Here is a 17,013-nt window from a genome sequence, read left to right on the forward strand (position 1 = left end):
TGTGTTGCCACGTGAACCCTGAGTGTTATGATCTGTTGTGCACCAAAAAGATTGTAATGGCAAGCATAGGCAATATAGGGATGTGTGGTTGAAGGATATATGATGAATCTAATGAGATCATCCCTAAAACCCTGTTAGAGGCCTCATCTCACACCCCTCCAGTCAGTTAAGTCATTGGCCAGGGAATGTTGGCCAATCCTGGAGTGGGTGGGAATAGTTGGTGGTGGGTTAGTTTGGTGAGGACAGAAGGCGGCGGCGAAGGACATTCGGGAGACCAGAGGAGGAGAGCAGGGAAGGTGTGTGGAGGTTATTAGTGAGAGGGATCTGTGGAGTGGTTGTGCATGGGTGTGAGGAGTGAGTGACGTAGTGGTTGAGTATGAGTAAAGAGGAGGTGGGAGTAGTTGTAAGGGGAGGTAGTGGGAGCAGTGGAGCAGTAGTGGAAGTGGGAGGTGGTGCTAGTGTGTGGTAGCGCGAGAGGTAAGAGGTAGTGGTAGGTGAAAAGACATAGTAGTGGCAGCAGCAGCAGAGCGATAATAGAGGGAGAGGAGCGGTAGTAATATGAGAAGTGGTAATAGAGTAGAAGTAGTTGGAGCCCGAGAGAGGTATTGGTAGTAGTGGTGGAGAGGTAGTAGTAGTAGTAGAGAGGAGGGAGGATAGGTAACATCGGAGGGAGTAGTAAGGCGATAGTTGGAGGGAATGGTAGTGAAAAGCGGAGTAGAGACAGGAGTGAGAAGAGGAAATGGGGTAACCTCAAAAGGTGGAGGTAGGAAGTTGGAGTGTAACATCAAAGGGATAGTGATGCGATGGGGAGGAGAACATCTTGGGACAGCAGAGTAGAAGAGGGCCAGGTTTGTGCCGTGTGATTGGCAACTTGTGGAAGAAGGCACCATCCCCAAACACCCTTAGAATACTAAGTGGGCCTAGGAGAGGGAAAACTAGAAAGCTGCCAGGAGCTGAGTTGTCGGGTGAACTGGATAGCCTACTTCCCAATATATCTGTTAGGCCATTTATAAAGCGGACTGCGCTAACCAGAGGATTGGGCAAAAGGAAGGAAGGAATGGAGGTACACCACCAAGCTCTTGTTCCCAAGCTGTAAAGAAAGTAAACTCTGCGTTAGCCAAACTGACCAGGATAAAGCACCCCAAGAATCCCCTTTGGAATCTATCCACCCTTGCAAATATGATTGACCTGATCCAAAAAGTAGGTGTGCTCCAAGGTGTTGTAGAAGGAAGTTGTAGAGGGAAGAAGGGAAGCTGCACTGTAGCAGCGCAAGTGCCACAAAAGGAGGGGGGGAAGGAGCGCGAATGTTGTGATGAGTCCAGAAGGCTTCTGCCAATAATCCATAAGCGCAATCCAAGGTAAAAATTCCAAAATCCCAAAGTGAAATAACACCAAAACAGAAAAAAGGGAAATCCAAATTCAATCCAGTAAACCAGTCTGAGTCCAAAAACACTAAGCAATACAAGCAATAAATACCAAGTACCAAGACACAGTCTTGAAGACAAAGAAATCCAAGATACGGAAGCTGAGGTCAAAAGTATCCACTGAAGTCAGGAAACAAACACCACTCGCAAGAATGTAGCCAGTTTGAGAAGCGCCAGGTCTTTGGAGAGCAGGGTTTAAATCCCTGTAGCGGGACGTGATTTTCTAGTCTTGCAGGCAAAGTCACGACTGTGTGGGTCATATGACGCATCTGCCGTGTCCTTGCTTGGGATTTTGGGAAACTATTGCCCTTGCTTGGGATTTTAGGAAACTATTCCGATCCCAGAGCCGGTCCCCGAGATCCCACGGCAGGTGCTAGGTACACTGTTAAAAGAAAAAAGTTTTTCTAAAATCCAATAAGTGTAAACTACCAACTTTCACTAACATGTGAAATGGGGTAAAGGATAGTGAAGAATCCAACATGGTCTCTAAAGATTTACCAGTTTTGGAAAACTCATCTGGTGCTCTGGGAATCTTAGCATCAGTTAACCATTTAGGTAAAGGAAGTAAACCCTGAGCATGGGTGGGCAGTACAAATTAGGTTTCACTAGATATTTAACTTAAAAAAAATATGAAGACGTTCATGCTTCAACATCAAATAAATAATTCTTTAGACATCCCATGTCACTTTCAGATGCAATTTGGTGATGCACTTGCATATTGTCTGCATACTGATGCATAGACACTTTGTTTCTTAGCTAAGAGACCTAAAAGTTCTGCATATAAATTTTAAAAAGCACAGGGAACAAAATGGAGCCTTGATGGACCCCAAAAGGGGCTGAAATAGAATCAGAACTATCTTGACCCAGAACTGTCAACTGCTTTCTTGATTATAATAATGAACGGATCCAGGCAAGAACAGTGCCTTTGATCCCTATTCAATCAGACAACATTTTCAAAAGCATTGATGTCGAATGCTGCCAATTAAATCAAGTAGCACTAGCAAATATGAACTGCCATCATCCAGCCTTTTATATACATCAAATAGGAGTAGAATGCTATTGACTTTGGAACTATACTGGTTGTAGCTGCCAAGTCACCAGAGGCAACTAAAGAAGCTTTGCAGAACCTTTCAAAACTAGGTTGAGCCTGTCATAGGTGTATCCAAACAGTAGAACCCTTGGCTGAGCGGGTCAGAATTACTGAGCCTGTCAAAGTGCAAGCAAAGGGGAGAAGAAAATCCTACCCAGAAGACCACTTGGGACATGGTTACTTATTATGTGGCCCTCCATATGCTTTGGACCTCTAGTCCCATCAGCCCTAGCCAGCATAGTTGGTGAATGATCATGGAAGCTGAAGTACAAAACATCTGGAGGGCCACATAATGAGTAACAGTGCCCTAGGGCAAGACATGGAAATTGGAAGGGCTTGCCCAGTAAGAGCACAAAGGGAATGTCTAGAGTCAGAGAGGGAGGGGGGGAGCTATAAGGTTGTGCTTCAGTAAAGAACATCAGGAGATCCCTAGGGCCAGAGGGGTAATAAAACATGCCTTGCTCTGTGCCAAAAATGTACGCGCATCAACCACAGACCAGATATGAAATGTTTCCTAAAACGTTTTTATTAGGGTTCTTCAAAAGTGAAAACCCAAATAATTCCCTCTGTGCCAAGAATGAGCACAAAAATAACTGAATCATGGCGAGGATGGTCATGCAAGAGGTTTTTTCAGTTCTCATTAGGTCTGGGCCCTGATCCATCCTTGTGGATTAACTTAACAAAAGAAATGTGGGTATGTGAACAGTGTCCTAAATGAAATAATTTTTCTTGCCGTTTTGGTCTGTTAGCAAAGTCTCAGTCTCTCATATTCGCAGCCTCCACAATGATGGTCTTGTGCAGCCATGGTACGACTGGGAGGCCACCTCTGAGGCTCTGAAGTCTGAACTAGAGCCTGTTGTCTTGTTCTGTAGTTGGTATTACCTCTGAACTGGTCTTCAACTAAGGCCTGGAGCCATATGAAGACATAAGGGCCTTTACAGGATAATCCCTAGGCCTCTCACCAACCCCCTTCTCACAGAATCCTGCTTCTAAAGCATACTAACCCAATATCTCTCTCTCTCTCTCTCTCTCTCTCTCTCTTTCTCTCTCTCTCTTTCTCTCTCTCTCTTTCTCTCTCTCTTTCTCTCTCTCTCTCTCTCTCTCTCTCTCTCTCTCTCTCTCTCTCTCTCTCCTCCCTCTTTTTCACTCTCTCTTTTTCTCTCTTTCTTTCTCTTTCTCTCTCTCTCTCCCCCTCCACAAGCTTGTACATTGTAACCTTTGCATATTCATCCTTTTCCACTCTGTCCTTCACCTGCACTTCTGTGACACTTTGCCTCAAGCCTGTTCCTCCACCTATTCCAGGCTCTCCCTTTCCAAATTCAGGGTTCATCACTCTCCATGCTAGAACTTTAATCCTTTTAGGGTCTTGTGACGTACTGGTGCGCACAGCGGTGTTCCTGGCAGGGATGAAGCAGAGGCAGCTACAGCACCTCGCGTCCCTGTCAGGGAGGGGCCCGACACCGCAGCAACAACCGGACCCTTCAATGGAGTGGGGCAGACACCGCAGGCGCACGACGCTCGACGCTCCTTTGATTAGGAAGCCGAGGACGCCGGCCCAACCCCTTGGAGCAAGCAGCAGCCTCTCCTCCCTGATACATTGAAGTCTTACCAGGAAGAATGCTCTGCCTCAGAGGGCAGGCAGCAGGGCGGATGCTGGAGCACAAACCATGCGGTCAATCATGGCAGCATCCCCATGCCGATGTACTGTTGGGTTCGGAACTTTAAGGAGAAACCAAGAAGGAAAAAAATACTTGCCTTCTGATTGGTTGGGAGTGACCCTAATATCCAATGAGGGGGAGGGAGACCAGGCGGGGAGAATGAGGTGAATGACTGACCCTATCAGACAGAATGCAGGGGGGTTGAAAAAGGAGGGAAACTAAACAGAGGGGCATATACGCATCTTTTCATTGCAGCAAGATGGAGATGCAGCAGAGACGGTGGAGACTGCAATGCTGTAATTGGGGACATCCTGCCTCCAGTAATAAATAAACTCTTGAGTACCAAGAGACGTGTGGAGTGATCATTACTGCCCAAGGTGTTACAAGTGGGATTGAGACAACGCCAGGGAGATTCTGATGAGGAACTCACTGAGGGCCAGCAGCAACTGCAGCAGGCTTCCCAGGGGCAAAACTAACAAGCCCAATCAGATCAACCGGTCTTTCAACAAGCTAGACATTAGCAGCAGGCACAGCTGTTGAATACCACAACCACAAGAAGACAACCCCAATTGCTCACTATAGTATTACAGAAGTATACAGTGGGCAAAGACCCGTCCCACTTTTTTGTGACCTTTGAAAGGGGAGCACAGAACGTCCTGTGGCCATTAGAGAGATGTCAACAATATATAGTATTGCTGATAAATGGAGAGATGCTGAGCGCCCACCAGGTCTACCAACTCTATTGGCGACACCACTTATGTGGACATGAAAAGGTAGTCCTGGAGCGATTAGGACACGACGAATCATATCGAGTATTGTTATGAGAAACATGGTTAACCCCCAGAGAAACTGTGAAAAAGTTCTGGTTTCTCACAGGGCCCATTGGATCCCTCCAGTAGCGGCCATAAATATCTCCTGGTGATAGTCGACTACAGTGCCAGGTATCCAGAGGCTTTTTCCTTACGTGGAATCACGGCCGAACAAGTCTGATGTCCTTATCCTCTTCATAATTTGAGTGGGAATACCTCGGGAGATTGTGACGGATCAAGGAACAAAGTTTGTTGGCTGTTCTACAACCGGTCTATCGATCACTACACATCCAACATCTGAAAACAGCTGTATACCACCCCAGACGGATGATCTAATTGAGGGATCAGACAGACAATTGGGCAGATGCTTCGCAGGACCATAGACCCGGGGGATTGGAATTGGGATCATCTGCTACCTTGCTTATTCATGACGTTACGCAAAACACCCCAATCTTCTACTGGTTTTGCCCCATTTTAAATGTTATTTGAAAGACAACTAATTTCCCTCTTGGATTTCCTGAAAGAAGGGTAAACGCAACCATTCCAGGAGGTATCCCTAACTGAATATGAACCGAGACTCGCTGAACAGGTGGAGAAGCTGCAAAACATCGCACAAACCCATCTCCAGGAAGCCCTGAAAGAGCAGGTAAAACACTATAATAAATGATCTAGGCTACAGACTTTCCAACCTGATGACAAAGTGATGGTTCTTTCTACCAACCACTGAAAGCAAGATGTTGGTCTCATGAAGAGGACACTATGTGATACAACGGGTAGTAGGCCTAATCACGTACAAAGTTCGGCAAGAAGATGGGGAAATCCGCTATACAAACCAATCATATCAACCTCCCGAAAAAATGGGTAGAATCTCTACCTACAGTGGCCATGATCAGTACAGAAATACCCCCCCATCCCCCTCATAAACTGAGGAAGCAAGGGTGGATGCACTACACATCAACCCTGAACTTGGTAACCGAGGTGCAAGCTATCCAAACTTCTCAAGAATATTTGTCTTTTTTTTTTTTAACCTTATAGGGGCATACAGCCGACACCCACCATAGCAGACACACCCCAACGGACCACACAGTGCGGATGAGACCTTATAGGATCCCATGAGCCCGGATCCAACTGGTCAACAAATCCAGAAATTGGGAGTCATCGAACCTTCTAGCAGCCGGTTGTGTTCCCCAATTGTCCCAGTGTCGAAACACGATGGGAGTATTCTGTTCTGCATGGACTTCCGTCGTCTCAATAGTATCTCTAAATTTGACGCATATCCTATGGACCAGATAGAGGATCTGTTGAACCGGCTGGATGATGCTCGATTTATAACAACCATAGATCTCACAAAAGGGTATTGCCAGATACCCCCATGGCCGGAGGACAAGGAGAAAAATCTGTTTACAACACCAGAGGCTGTATCAGTTTATGGTACTCCCCTTAAGTCTCTAGGGTGCCCCTGCCATGTTTCAGAGACTAATGCCCAAAATCCTGAGGGGCCACCACCAATATGCTGGCGCCTACCTGGACGACATTTGTCCACACCCTGTCCCGGGCGAAACACTTACGACACCTCAGTGTTATTGTTCGTGTCCTACAACAAACTGGACTGTGGATCAATCCAAAGAAAACCTCCATTGCAGCCTTTCACACCAAGTATATGGGTTACCACGTGGGGAACAGGGTTCTGCAACCACAAGAAAAGATAGAGTCCATACATTGCATCCCGTTATCATTAATGTTAAGACAAATCTGATCCTTCCCTGGATTTGTGGGCTACTACTGCCAGTTCATTCCACACTTTGCTACCCTGGTAGCACCTCTGACCGATTTGTTAAAGAAATAGCCTATATAAACCATACCAGGGAGAAGGGTAAAAGACTGAAGAAGCCTTCAGAGCTTTGAAGGCCACCTTGGGTACTCGGGCATTCCTGCATTGTCCATACTATAGGTGCCTTTTTACTTAAATACGGATGCCTCTGGGACTGGCTTTGGTGCCCTCTTTTTTCAAAACAAAGGATCTTTGGACCGTCCTGTGTTGTTCATTAGCAGGAAACTGCTCCTGCATGAAGTTGCATATGCTACGATCTAAATGGAATGTTTGGCTGTGAAATGGGCCAATGAGACGCTATGTTATTATTGGGATGTCATTTCTCCTTGATTACGTACACGCCTCTTGGTTTGGATTGCATGTCATAAGTACACAAATTTACGGATCTTGCATTGGATTTTAGTACTTCATACTTCAACCATTTTTCATTTGCTCCCTGTTGACACAGGCAGACTTCCTCTCTTCATCCTCTGTCTTGCCCGAACACCTGGGCTTGATGAGGGGGGCTGTTACTCTTACCGGGAGGAATGCTCTGGGAGTTCAAAGGGCAGGCAGCAGGCCGGATGGTAGAAGAGAAACCAGGCGGCTAATCGTGGTGGCATCCCTATACCGATGGGCTGTTGGGGACGGGGCTTCAGGGAGAAACCAGTAAGGAAAAGAATTCCCTGCCTTCTGATTGGTTGGGAGTGACCCTAGTATCCAATGAGGGGGAGGGAGAGCAAGGTGGGAAGAATGAGGTTAATGACTGACCCTTTCAGATGGGCAGATAAAAAGTGAGGGTCTTAGACTCTCAATACAAACAAAGATAGTACTCGCAGAACTGGTCCCTTTTTCCCTTGGCTTCTGAGTTCGTTTCTGTAGTATCGAAGTTGTGGTATGCCCCCAGAAGGCGCTGAAGAGACCAGAAAAATGGGCTCTAAGCGCCTCGTGGGCGACACCCTCGGGAAACCCTCCAGGGAATAAAACCCGATGTGCTTGGATTCCAAAAGACGTGCAGGTCTGGTGATGCTCCTAGTACAAAGTCCTTTGCACTGTTGGCCGAATTGTCCAGCTGAAGTAGTCCGGAAACACAGCTCCGTGTAGCCGAGTCTCGTGAAGGAAGGTCCGGAACAGGACAATCTTCTTGAGTCTTTTTGATGGAATCCGGGGGCAAGGAAAAGTAAACAGGACGCTCTACGGGGCAGGACGGCGCCCGGAGCAAGGTGTAATGGAGCACGGAAGTCACACAGGAGGCCGGAACGAAGCCCGTAAGGAGCAACCGGAGGCTCGCCGGGCTGCAAGAATTCCTGTGAGGAGGAGCAAGGAGGCACAGCGATGCCGAAGCACAAATAGGTAGGAGAGAGGAGGATACGGCAAGGAAGTACAGCCGCGGGAAGGGAAAGGAAAAGGTGGATATAACGAAGAGTTAGGAAAAAGGAAGACCGTAGTCAGAAAGGCGGAAAGCATGGAAAAGGCAGGAGCGTAAACTGCTATGAAGCTGCACAGACTGTGGAGCGAGTAGCGACGCACCTACCTGGGTCTCAACGAGACTGATATAGCATTTGGCTTGAGGAGGTCGCCATTTTGGAATGAGCTAGACCTGCCCGGAGCATTAGGAAAAACGGAACCAAATAGCCGCCGTCTTGGTTTCTGTTGAAGGTAGCGAGGATGGTGTAATTTCCATATTTTCCAGTATGAACGCTGGGATTTCCCAACAGAGGGACACCAACCAACGGGTGATATATGCTTCTTTTGTCATTTCAACAAGAAGGGGACTAAGCAGAGATGGTGGAGTACGTCTCGGCCTATTAAAAGAGAGCAGAAAAAACAAGAGATGTCTTGCTTTCACACGCGCTCTCTCTCACCCTCTTCTGGATATCTCTTTCTCTCTCTTTCTCTCTTTCTCTTTCTCTCTCTCACCCTCTGTCTGTTTCACACCCTCTCATGGATCATTCTCTCTCCTGTCCTCTCCTGGATCTCTCTATTGCCATTCCTGGATTTCTGGCTCACTTGCTCTTGCTCCCTCCTAGATCTCTCGCTCTTTCTCTCACCCTCTTTCCTGAATCCCTCATTCTCACTCCCGGATCTCTCTCTCTCTCACTTGCCCTCTCCTGGATGTATTACTCTGCCCACCCCACTTCCTTGGTCTCTATTGTGCTCTTCATTTTCCTCATGCCAGTGGATAACCTCCACCCCAAATATGGTCATGTTTTGCAGGAGAGAATGGTGCTATACCAGATGCAAGGCTCTGGGGAAGAGTTTGATCTCTGCGCTTAGTGGAAGAGAAACCACTCCTGTACATCCGATAGGTTTACTCTTGGACAGCAGTATTGTTGTGGGCAATACACCCCCAAAACATTAGGAAACAATTATCTTGCTCTCGTTTCTTTTGCTCCCCCTCTCGTTTCTTTTGCTCCCCCTCTTTCTTTTGCTCTCCCTCCCTCTTTCTTTTGCTCTCCCTCCCTCTTTCCTTTGCTCCCATTCTTTTTATTGCTATTTTTCCCACCGAAGCTTCCAGGGGATTAGGGTCTTTATCTCGCCTGCCTCCCCAGACTCTTTCTCCACTCTGTGTTCGAAAAGACCAACTTGTGTCACACCCTTGCTCTCGATATGACCCCTGTTAAGGATATAGACTTTATCCTGAGAAGGGGTCATGTATGCTTGCAAGTTTCCACTTATAGCAGTTCTCTGCCGTATGCCTTTGCTCTCTTTGCCTCATTTCAGGGCTGCAGTACTGCAAATGAGTCTCTGTATTTTCCCAGATGTGCTGTGGCTTGTTGGAATTATGGACACCCATGACATTGGGGCACTAAAGCCAAATTCCCGTGTAGCCCCCAGAGGTTCTGTTAACGGGACCACATCCTGTATTGACCCTTTCTGGTGAGCCCCCTACCTTATATTCATGGGGGGGTCATGAATTTATGCTGATTTGCGCTATTGGAATAATTATACCCCTAACATCCTGCACCAGGAACCCTTTGATTTACAGGTCCCTAAAGTTGAACAGCGGGGAAAAGGAAGAATGGGACAAAATAAAAAGCAAGAGGAACATCTTCTCCTCTTTAACTCTAATAGAAGAATGAATAACAAGGCATCTTTCAGCTAATTTGCTGTAGTATTTTCCCTAAACCCTTCCATTGGGTAACTAACCCACGCTTCAAAACTCTCCTTCAGAGGGTATAGAGACTGACAAGATAAGCAGGGTCTCTGCGGTGAGCTCTAGGAATTGATTGAGGAATGCAAAGACTAAACTTTCTCACAGAGGAGAGAAAACCATGCTGTTCAAAAGACACCCTGCCACCACTAAGTAAAGGAAATAACACACTTCCAGGGACTAGTAACCCACCAAGCTTAGCTTCCGTCACACTGAGCTAAGGGTAGACTAGTACATTGGCTAGAACTGGTGGCTCAAGACATCAACTCACAGCTTCCAATAAAATCTACTGAGGAATACTCTGCTTGGACCATAAACTGCTTGTGGCTTCTAAGGCACACGTGATGGTAATGGAGAACTAGTTTTCTGCAGCAAATATGATTTTCTAAACACATTCTGACCTAATTTCAAGTGTAATTGGGGAAACCAGTCTTCTCTGGAACAATTTCAGTTGAAAGGCAGGCTCAGATTCAGAAACATGGTAGAACATACACAATGGCTCCCAGAAATATCTTGTGTTTCCCATGGGCTACTGTAACTGCCATCTTTGAGTGCAGGTGGAGTCTGCAAGATTACATAGTTAAGGACTGCATGCTCTATTGTGCACACCACTAAACACTTAACCCAATCTTACCCTGCAGTGCATACCAATTTACCCCATTATGTAACTGCTGTAATCGAACCCTGGCCCCACAATTGAATATTCTTGCATTTTAGGACTGCGGCATAGTGCGAGAAACCAGGGGATACTTGCAGCGCAGCCCTCATGCCCAGCAGAACGTGGCTTTTGGCTTTACCCTTCCCCGTTGGTGATCCCACCAGCCACCATAAAGGTCCCTGAGCGGACTATCCGGATTACAAATGCTCAAATGCTAGCCCTCACAGGCCCTCCTCTGTATGTTCTGGTGGGTGATAAAACTGAGCAAATCGCTAGACAATATAACGAAAGTTGTAGAGGAAAGCAAGGACCACCAGCTGTATCCACCCCGTACTATAAAATATGGCAAAAACCATGAACAATACACCAACCCACCATTGCTGCCACACTGGACACCTCCAATACCTTTGTAATATCCAGGATTAGGATTCCCGAAGGACAAAAATGCAGAGGGAAGCTTTACACCACAAGGGCACATGGAGGACATTAAAAACCATAGCAAGCCGGGTAGAAGAGAGGAAGTCTCCCCACCAAGGTCTGTATCCAGTTGGTCTCGAAATAGTCCAATTCAAGTCGAATCAAAATCCAACAACGCCAATGTCCACCACATCAGACAATCCCAGGTCCACCAACTGGCCGGGTCAGAACACAGGAGCACAACAAATCTAGCCACATCAGGGACACCAAAACGAAAGTTGAGCAGTGCTGTGCAAATTCGTCACTATGCCGATCTAGCCAGAGGTCGCCAGGGTGCTGTACAGGATGGGGTGGGAGATGTAGTGCTGAATCACACGTATGGCACCTGGTCTTCCACAACCTTCATGAAAAATGCCACTCTGGTGTTCCAAACACTGTATGGCTGGGTCCTACATGTTGCGGATTATGGTGCAACCTGGCCCAGATTATCGAATTCTGACAGGGATTTCATTGCACCTGGCAGGAGTATTTCAAGGCTGCATTGTTCTGGAACACTACTGCAACAATGGGATCATCTGCCAAGGCAAAGTAAAGTATTCTGAAGTGCTTAAAGACTTCTTGAGACTGAAGTAGTTAGAAGGACACTTTCCTAGGTGCCTACGTCCCTGGTATTGTGTGGATTCAAATAAGGATTGCACATTGGACTCTTAGCATAGGGTTCTCAATTGTTTTGATTTAACCTTCCATTCTGACACTTTTGTTGATTTTATTTATTTCCCTAGCACATGTGGAAGTTTATCATCCTACCCTCACCTTAGAACATTTAGGTAAGCAACTTGAGTATTGGGGAATTATTTAAGAACATGAACGAAGATGTGGGAGAGAACTGCCCCATCAAGACTGGAGGTAGTTCATACAAAACCCATGGGCATTTTTTTCTTTCTGCCATTTAAGAGAACTTATGGTTGGGGATTTCAGTTTATGTTGGTTCAGATCTTCCACTTCGCCAAGAAGGCTCCTTCTGATTAATAGCTAGAGTTGAATTGGGGTGGAATCTTGTGTAGAGGCATGGGGTCTTGCACACCTTTTCCGCTGGTTTGGAGTGAGTTTTACAATTTCAAGAGAAGCACATGCATGTTACATGCCACAGTCTGAAACAGCCCAACAGTTTGCTTTGTCTCTTTGGCTCCCCGAATTAGCCAAGAGCAATGTAGGGGCCAGATGTCAAAGCATTCCGACTAGAAATAGAATGATATTATAGTTAGGCCTTACAATATATGTGCTAGATTTTAAACTGGCACTTAATATACTGGCAACTTGCAGGATTCACTGCAGCATGTTCCTGAGATGCATGTCGCTTTTTTGTAATGGCAAAAAGTGTACAGTAGTAATAAAAATAGTATAGTCTTCTGTGTGAACATTATTACCAAGAAAAACTCAGACTATGGGGGGGGGGGGCGCTTGTTCGGATGGGACTAATGCATTCAACAAGGGAGACTCACTCCAAAGGAAGAGTTAAGAGGTATGTGTAAACTGTGTATCTTATGAAAGACACAAGCACAGCTTTAACACAAATGGGGTTTAGTGTGGCAAAAATTATAAAGAGTGCAACGAGAACTGGTCTCTCTTGCTTTGAGTGCTAAGGCTGCTGAAAATTTCCCCTGTGTGTCTGTGTTCTAATGCTTGTCCCGGAGCATTTGCAGGTTATTAGGGTCTGTGAGAAACCTGAGGGTATACTCACTCCTATTCCCTATGGATCCTCTGGGCATGTGGCCAGGGAAAGGCCATCGGTCTTCGATCCCATTCTGGGGGTGGACAAGTGAGCGAAGATCACCTGGGTGGATGGTTTGTTGGGACTGGCAGTGGGCTGCCCTTGGGAGAGATCTGGTATCCCTTTTCCTACTAATGACCAATCCAACCCGTCTTTAATTCTCCTGACTTCCTCATACATGACTACAAAAAGTACTGAGACAAGTAAGAGGCAACTGGGAGTAATGAAGACTAGTTACTTTCACCACTTTTGTACTGGAATGAGGAAGACACCTGCTGAGAGCAGTAGAGGTCCTGCATGTTCATTTAATGACGGCCACACAGGGTTAATTGTAAACTCGCACCTTTACTTTATTAATTTATATCGTGCAACACTGACCCGGAGGCTTAAGGGTGCCAAACGGACATTTAAAGTGTTGCAGGTGAATAAAAAGCCCTACCCAATGAGAATGAAGGAACAAGCAGGGGCAGGAGCAGTGGCTGTGAAATTGCAGATGCATAGAGGCCAAGAGAAACCGCATGAAGCTGTCCGTGTGTGGCATGCAAATGGTAAAGGGAAGAGCGGTCTGGGAGCTGGGGCTCTGTGGAACCCAAGGAGCCTTGAAAGGGGAGCTGTGGTGGAAGGCAGCCCCTTTGTCTATTTCTCAAAGTGCTCGTTATACTGGGGCCAGAAGCTGACAGAGCAGTGCCTTAGGGGCAGAAGATGGAGCCCGGTGGCAACAACCAGAAGGCCGGAAGATCTGTGCTGCAGGAACTCACATCGAAGCAACCAGTGAGTTTGTAAGTGAACAGAAACCCGATATACAAGTGTATGATCTTACGAGCAAGGTTACTTTGTGTCGGAGTGGTCACGTGAATGGTGAGACATGTTTTCGAAAGTCTCTGATCCAAACCCTTGGGAACCAGTGAACAATAGGACTTGTTAATCTGTAAACAAGTAAGAATACAATGTTATGGAATTGTCACATGCAGATGAAAGCATGTTTTCGAAAGTCTGTGTGCTGGGCATATTTAAAGGCAAACTACAGAAGCATATTACAATGAAGTGAATTGAAAATAACAACAGAGTGACTTAAATAAACATCTTTAAACATTATTGAATGCCAAACCGAAAAGGTAGCTTGATAAACGAATCTTCACAATCTGATTACCGCACGAAGAGAAGATTCAAGAAGATTCTAAAGAAAGGAAGCCTTACCATTTTAAATAAATACGTAGTACGCCAAGTCCAAAAATGAATCAAATTTAAGGAGGGGCGTGGCCTACATGCATGGAGTGAGGCAGCCTTTGTTCGGAGCTCCCGTCGTGCTCCTGAAGTAGATCCTGTAAAAGTGTGGCTTATCGTTAAACATAGCTACTACATACACATCATCGGACGCATGTAGCGACCCTGCCACTTTTGAGATTAAACCTGAAGAAAATCAGAGCATTTCTGAGGCGAAACAGCACTTCAGAAACATTGGTCCTGTAGCCCAAAGATGGCGAACTAAGCCGCGACTCAGTACCAGAGAGGGGGAGGAGCTGAGTGCGACAGACTACCCGGCTGTGCCCAAAAGCGTCCAGAGGAGTTGGCCCTTTTGAAGGGTGCTGCCCCCACATAGTACGAGGAGCGGGGTAACATCTGGCGTTGGCGCTGCGGCCACTGAACACCCGACGCGTCACCCACCGGAGTGTGGGTGGCCTGGAGAATCGGTGCTGCTCTGCCTCACGGGCACGGAAATGAGCCGAACATCTCGGGCGGGCAAGCGGATCCTGTGAGAGCATGGGCGGATCCAGACTGCGAGGTGCAAAGGTGGCGCTGCACTGCCCGTGTGCAGTGCCAACAGACTGGTGGGGCGCTGACCGCTTTGAAGACCCGCAGAGCCGCGGGTGACACCACGAGACTTGCAACCTGCTGCACTTCGGCAACGGAGGACACAGACGGCTGTAGGGTACGTGCAGCAGAAGAGATACGGCAACTAAACAACGGTGAGAAGAGGGGTACGGAGGGAGATCACTTCACCTACCAGACTATCCAGCCCTGACCCAAGAAGAGACGGGGCCCCACCGCTTGACTGGCGTATTCAGGCCCCCATAGGCAGATTACATGAGGGCTGCACCACAATCAACAGACTGGTGGAGCAGAACCCAGTGACTCAACAGCACCCGAGGGGCTCCCACAACCGGAGCGCACATTAAGGCACGCAGACCCTGCAAGAACCCCAATCCCTGCATGATCTCTCAGATTTGGGCAGATAGACCCGACTTTGGGTGCCTCCCCTGGCCCTGCCGGCTCTGCCACTTTCCACCCAACAGCCGCCGACTCCAGGGGAACTAAACACAAGGACACGCCTGCCAGGGCCCCCTTCGGCCCAACCACTGATCCTAAGCTAACCAAACTACCAACAACGCGCTGGTGTGCCCTTGCCCGCCAATAACGGAACTATCCTTGGTCTGTCGGGGCCGCCTTCGACAGTTGCACCCCACTACCTTCTCAAGTCGCCCACCCGAATTAATTGCGTCTCCGGACAACGACCACCACGCCAACAGAGCCCCGTTGCCCCACTCCCGACCCGCTCGAGGCCACGATCAACTAAGAACTTGAAGACCGCATCACCTTGCAGGTGAAAAGGCCAGCCCCGCAGCCTGGCTCACACGGCAACATGACAATACCACACAAAGCAGAAGCTACAGGAGCGACCTAAGTGACACACACTCGGATGTCCTCCACGAGGAACAAATCCAAGTCGACTACAATAATGGACTCCTTCACATCGGCCAGGCCCAAACAACAACCACCCCAGGAGTCCAATACACAGAATCACCCCCACCCGAAGACCATCCTAAGGACGCGCAGGTACTGCAGGCCATCGCCGCGCTCAGGGCGTTCATTGACACTAAAATTGACAAAGTCAAATCTGACATGCAGTTAATGTGTCAGGATGCCCGCAATCTTACCCGAAGAGTGACCACGGTGGACGTGAGCCTACAGGACACCACAGAGGCCACCTCAGATCTAAAAACTAAGGTCCACAAACTCAAAAAACAGGTCACAAGGCTGGAAGCAAGATCAGAGGAGGCGGAAGGGGGGGCCCGCCGCAATAATATTCGCATACTAGGAATTCCGGAAGACATGGAAGGAACGAACCTGACCGAATATGTGGAATCCATGATACTACAGGAAATCGGAGCTGGCAAACTCTCCCAGGGATTCTCAGTGGAGAGAGCCCACAGATCTCTACAGACGAGGTCCCCACCGGGATCGCACCCACACCCAATGATCGCAAAAATCCTCAATGTTCGTGACAGAGAGGTAATACTTAAGTTCTCAAGAGAAGGAGGCGAGATCAAACGGAATGACTCCAAGATCGTCATATATCCTGACTATACCCCCAATGTGCAACGCACAAGCAACTCGTTTGTGCCAGTGAAAGCTAGACTGCGGAAGCTTAATCTTAAATATATGTTGCCATACCCCTCACTCCTCAAGGTGCTCTATGGGTAAAATGGTCTTCTTGGAATCCCCAGCCAACATGTGGCTAGAGCACAACAACCTGGCCGAAGGCAACGAACGCGGCCCAAGTACCTAAAGGTTAAACACAAACCACCGATCCCACAGAACAAGCTATTGCATGACTCGAAATCTTAACACAGAATAGGAAAGACAGCCCACCGCTGCAACAGATTCCACTACTACAGACGGGAGCTCAAGTGACAACACATGAGAACTGCTACAGCCTACCCCACTGGAATTTGTGCCGGTCCGTTGCCAGCACTACACCTGCACCAAACGGCCTCGATAGGCCCACGAGATGCAGGAGCCCCCGAGCGTTGCCCCTTCAATGCAACTGCTGGGGGCAGTTCACAGTTGTTAAACTTTGTTAATCCATTCACCAGAATGAAAGTTAAAACATTTGAAATATCTCCAGAATATGACGCAGCATCTATATCGACGACACAAGGGCGAAGAATGGGTAATCAGGAACTAGGCGACCCAGGGGCGAAGCGCCCACACCCTGTGACCACCACGCAGGGAGTGATGGGCAACATGAAAGGAACACGGGAACTCTCCCCACAACCATTATGGCCACACACATCAGAGTTCTAACCTGGAATGTGAGAGGGCTGGGCACCTACCTTTGGAGAAACATGATTACATCTTACCTACATAGGAAGAAGATCGGACTGGCCCTATCACAGGAAACCCACCTTACAATGGAAGCTACTGCAACGCTACAAACACA

The 17,013-nt window shown here is 47.6% G+C and overlaps 1 protein-coding gene across 1 annotated transcript in view; it reads left to right on the top strand.

Moving 5' to 3' along the window:
* Positions 1-17,013, top strand: part of CFAP47 (cilia and flagella associated protein 47) — a 3,369,192-nt gene that overhangs the window by 443,938 nt on the left and 2,908,241 nt on the right. The window lies entirely within an intron of this gene.

Source organism: Ambystoma mexicanum, chromosome 7q, assembly GCF_040938575.1.
Source record: "Ambystoma mexicanum isolate Mex_15411 chromosome 7q, UKY_AmexF1_1, whole genome shotgun sequence".
NCBI classification, from domain to species: domain Eukaryota; kingdom Metazoa; phylum Chordata; class Amphibia; order Caudata; family Ambystomatidae; genus Ambystoma; species Ambystoma mexicanum.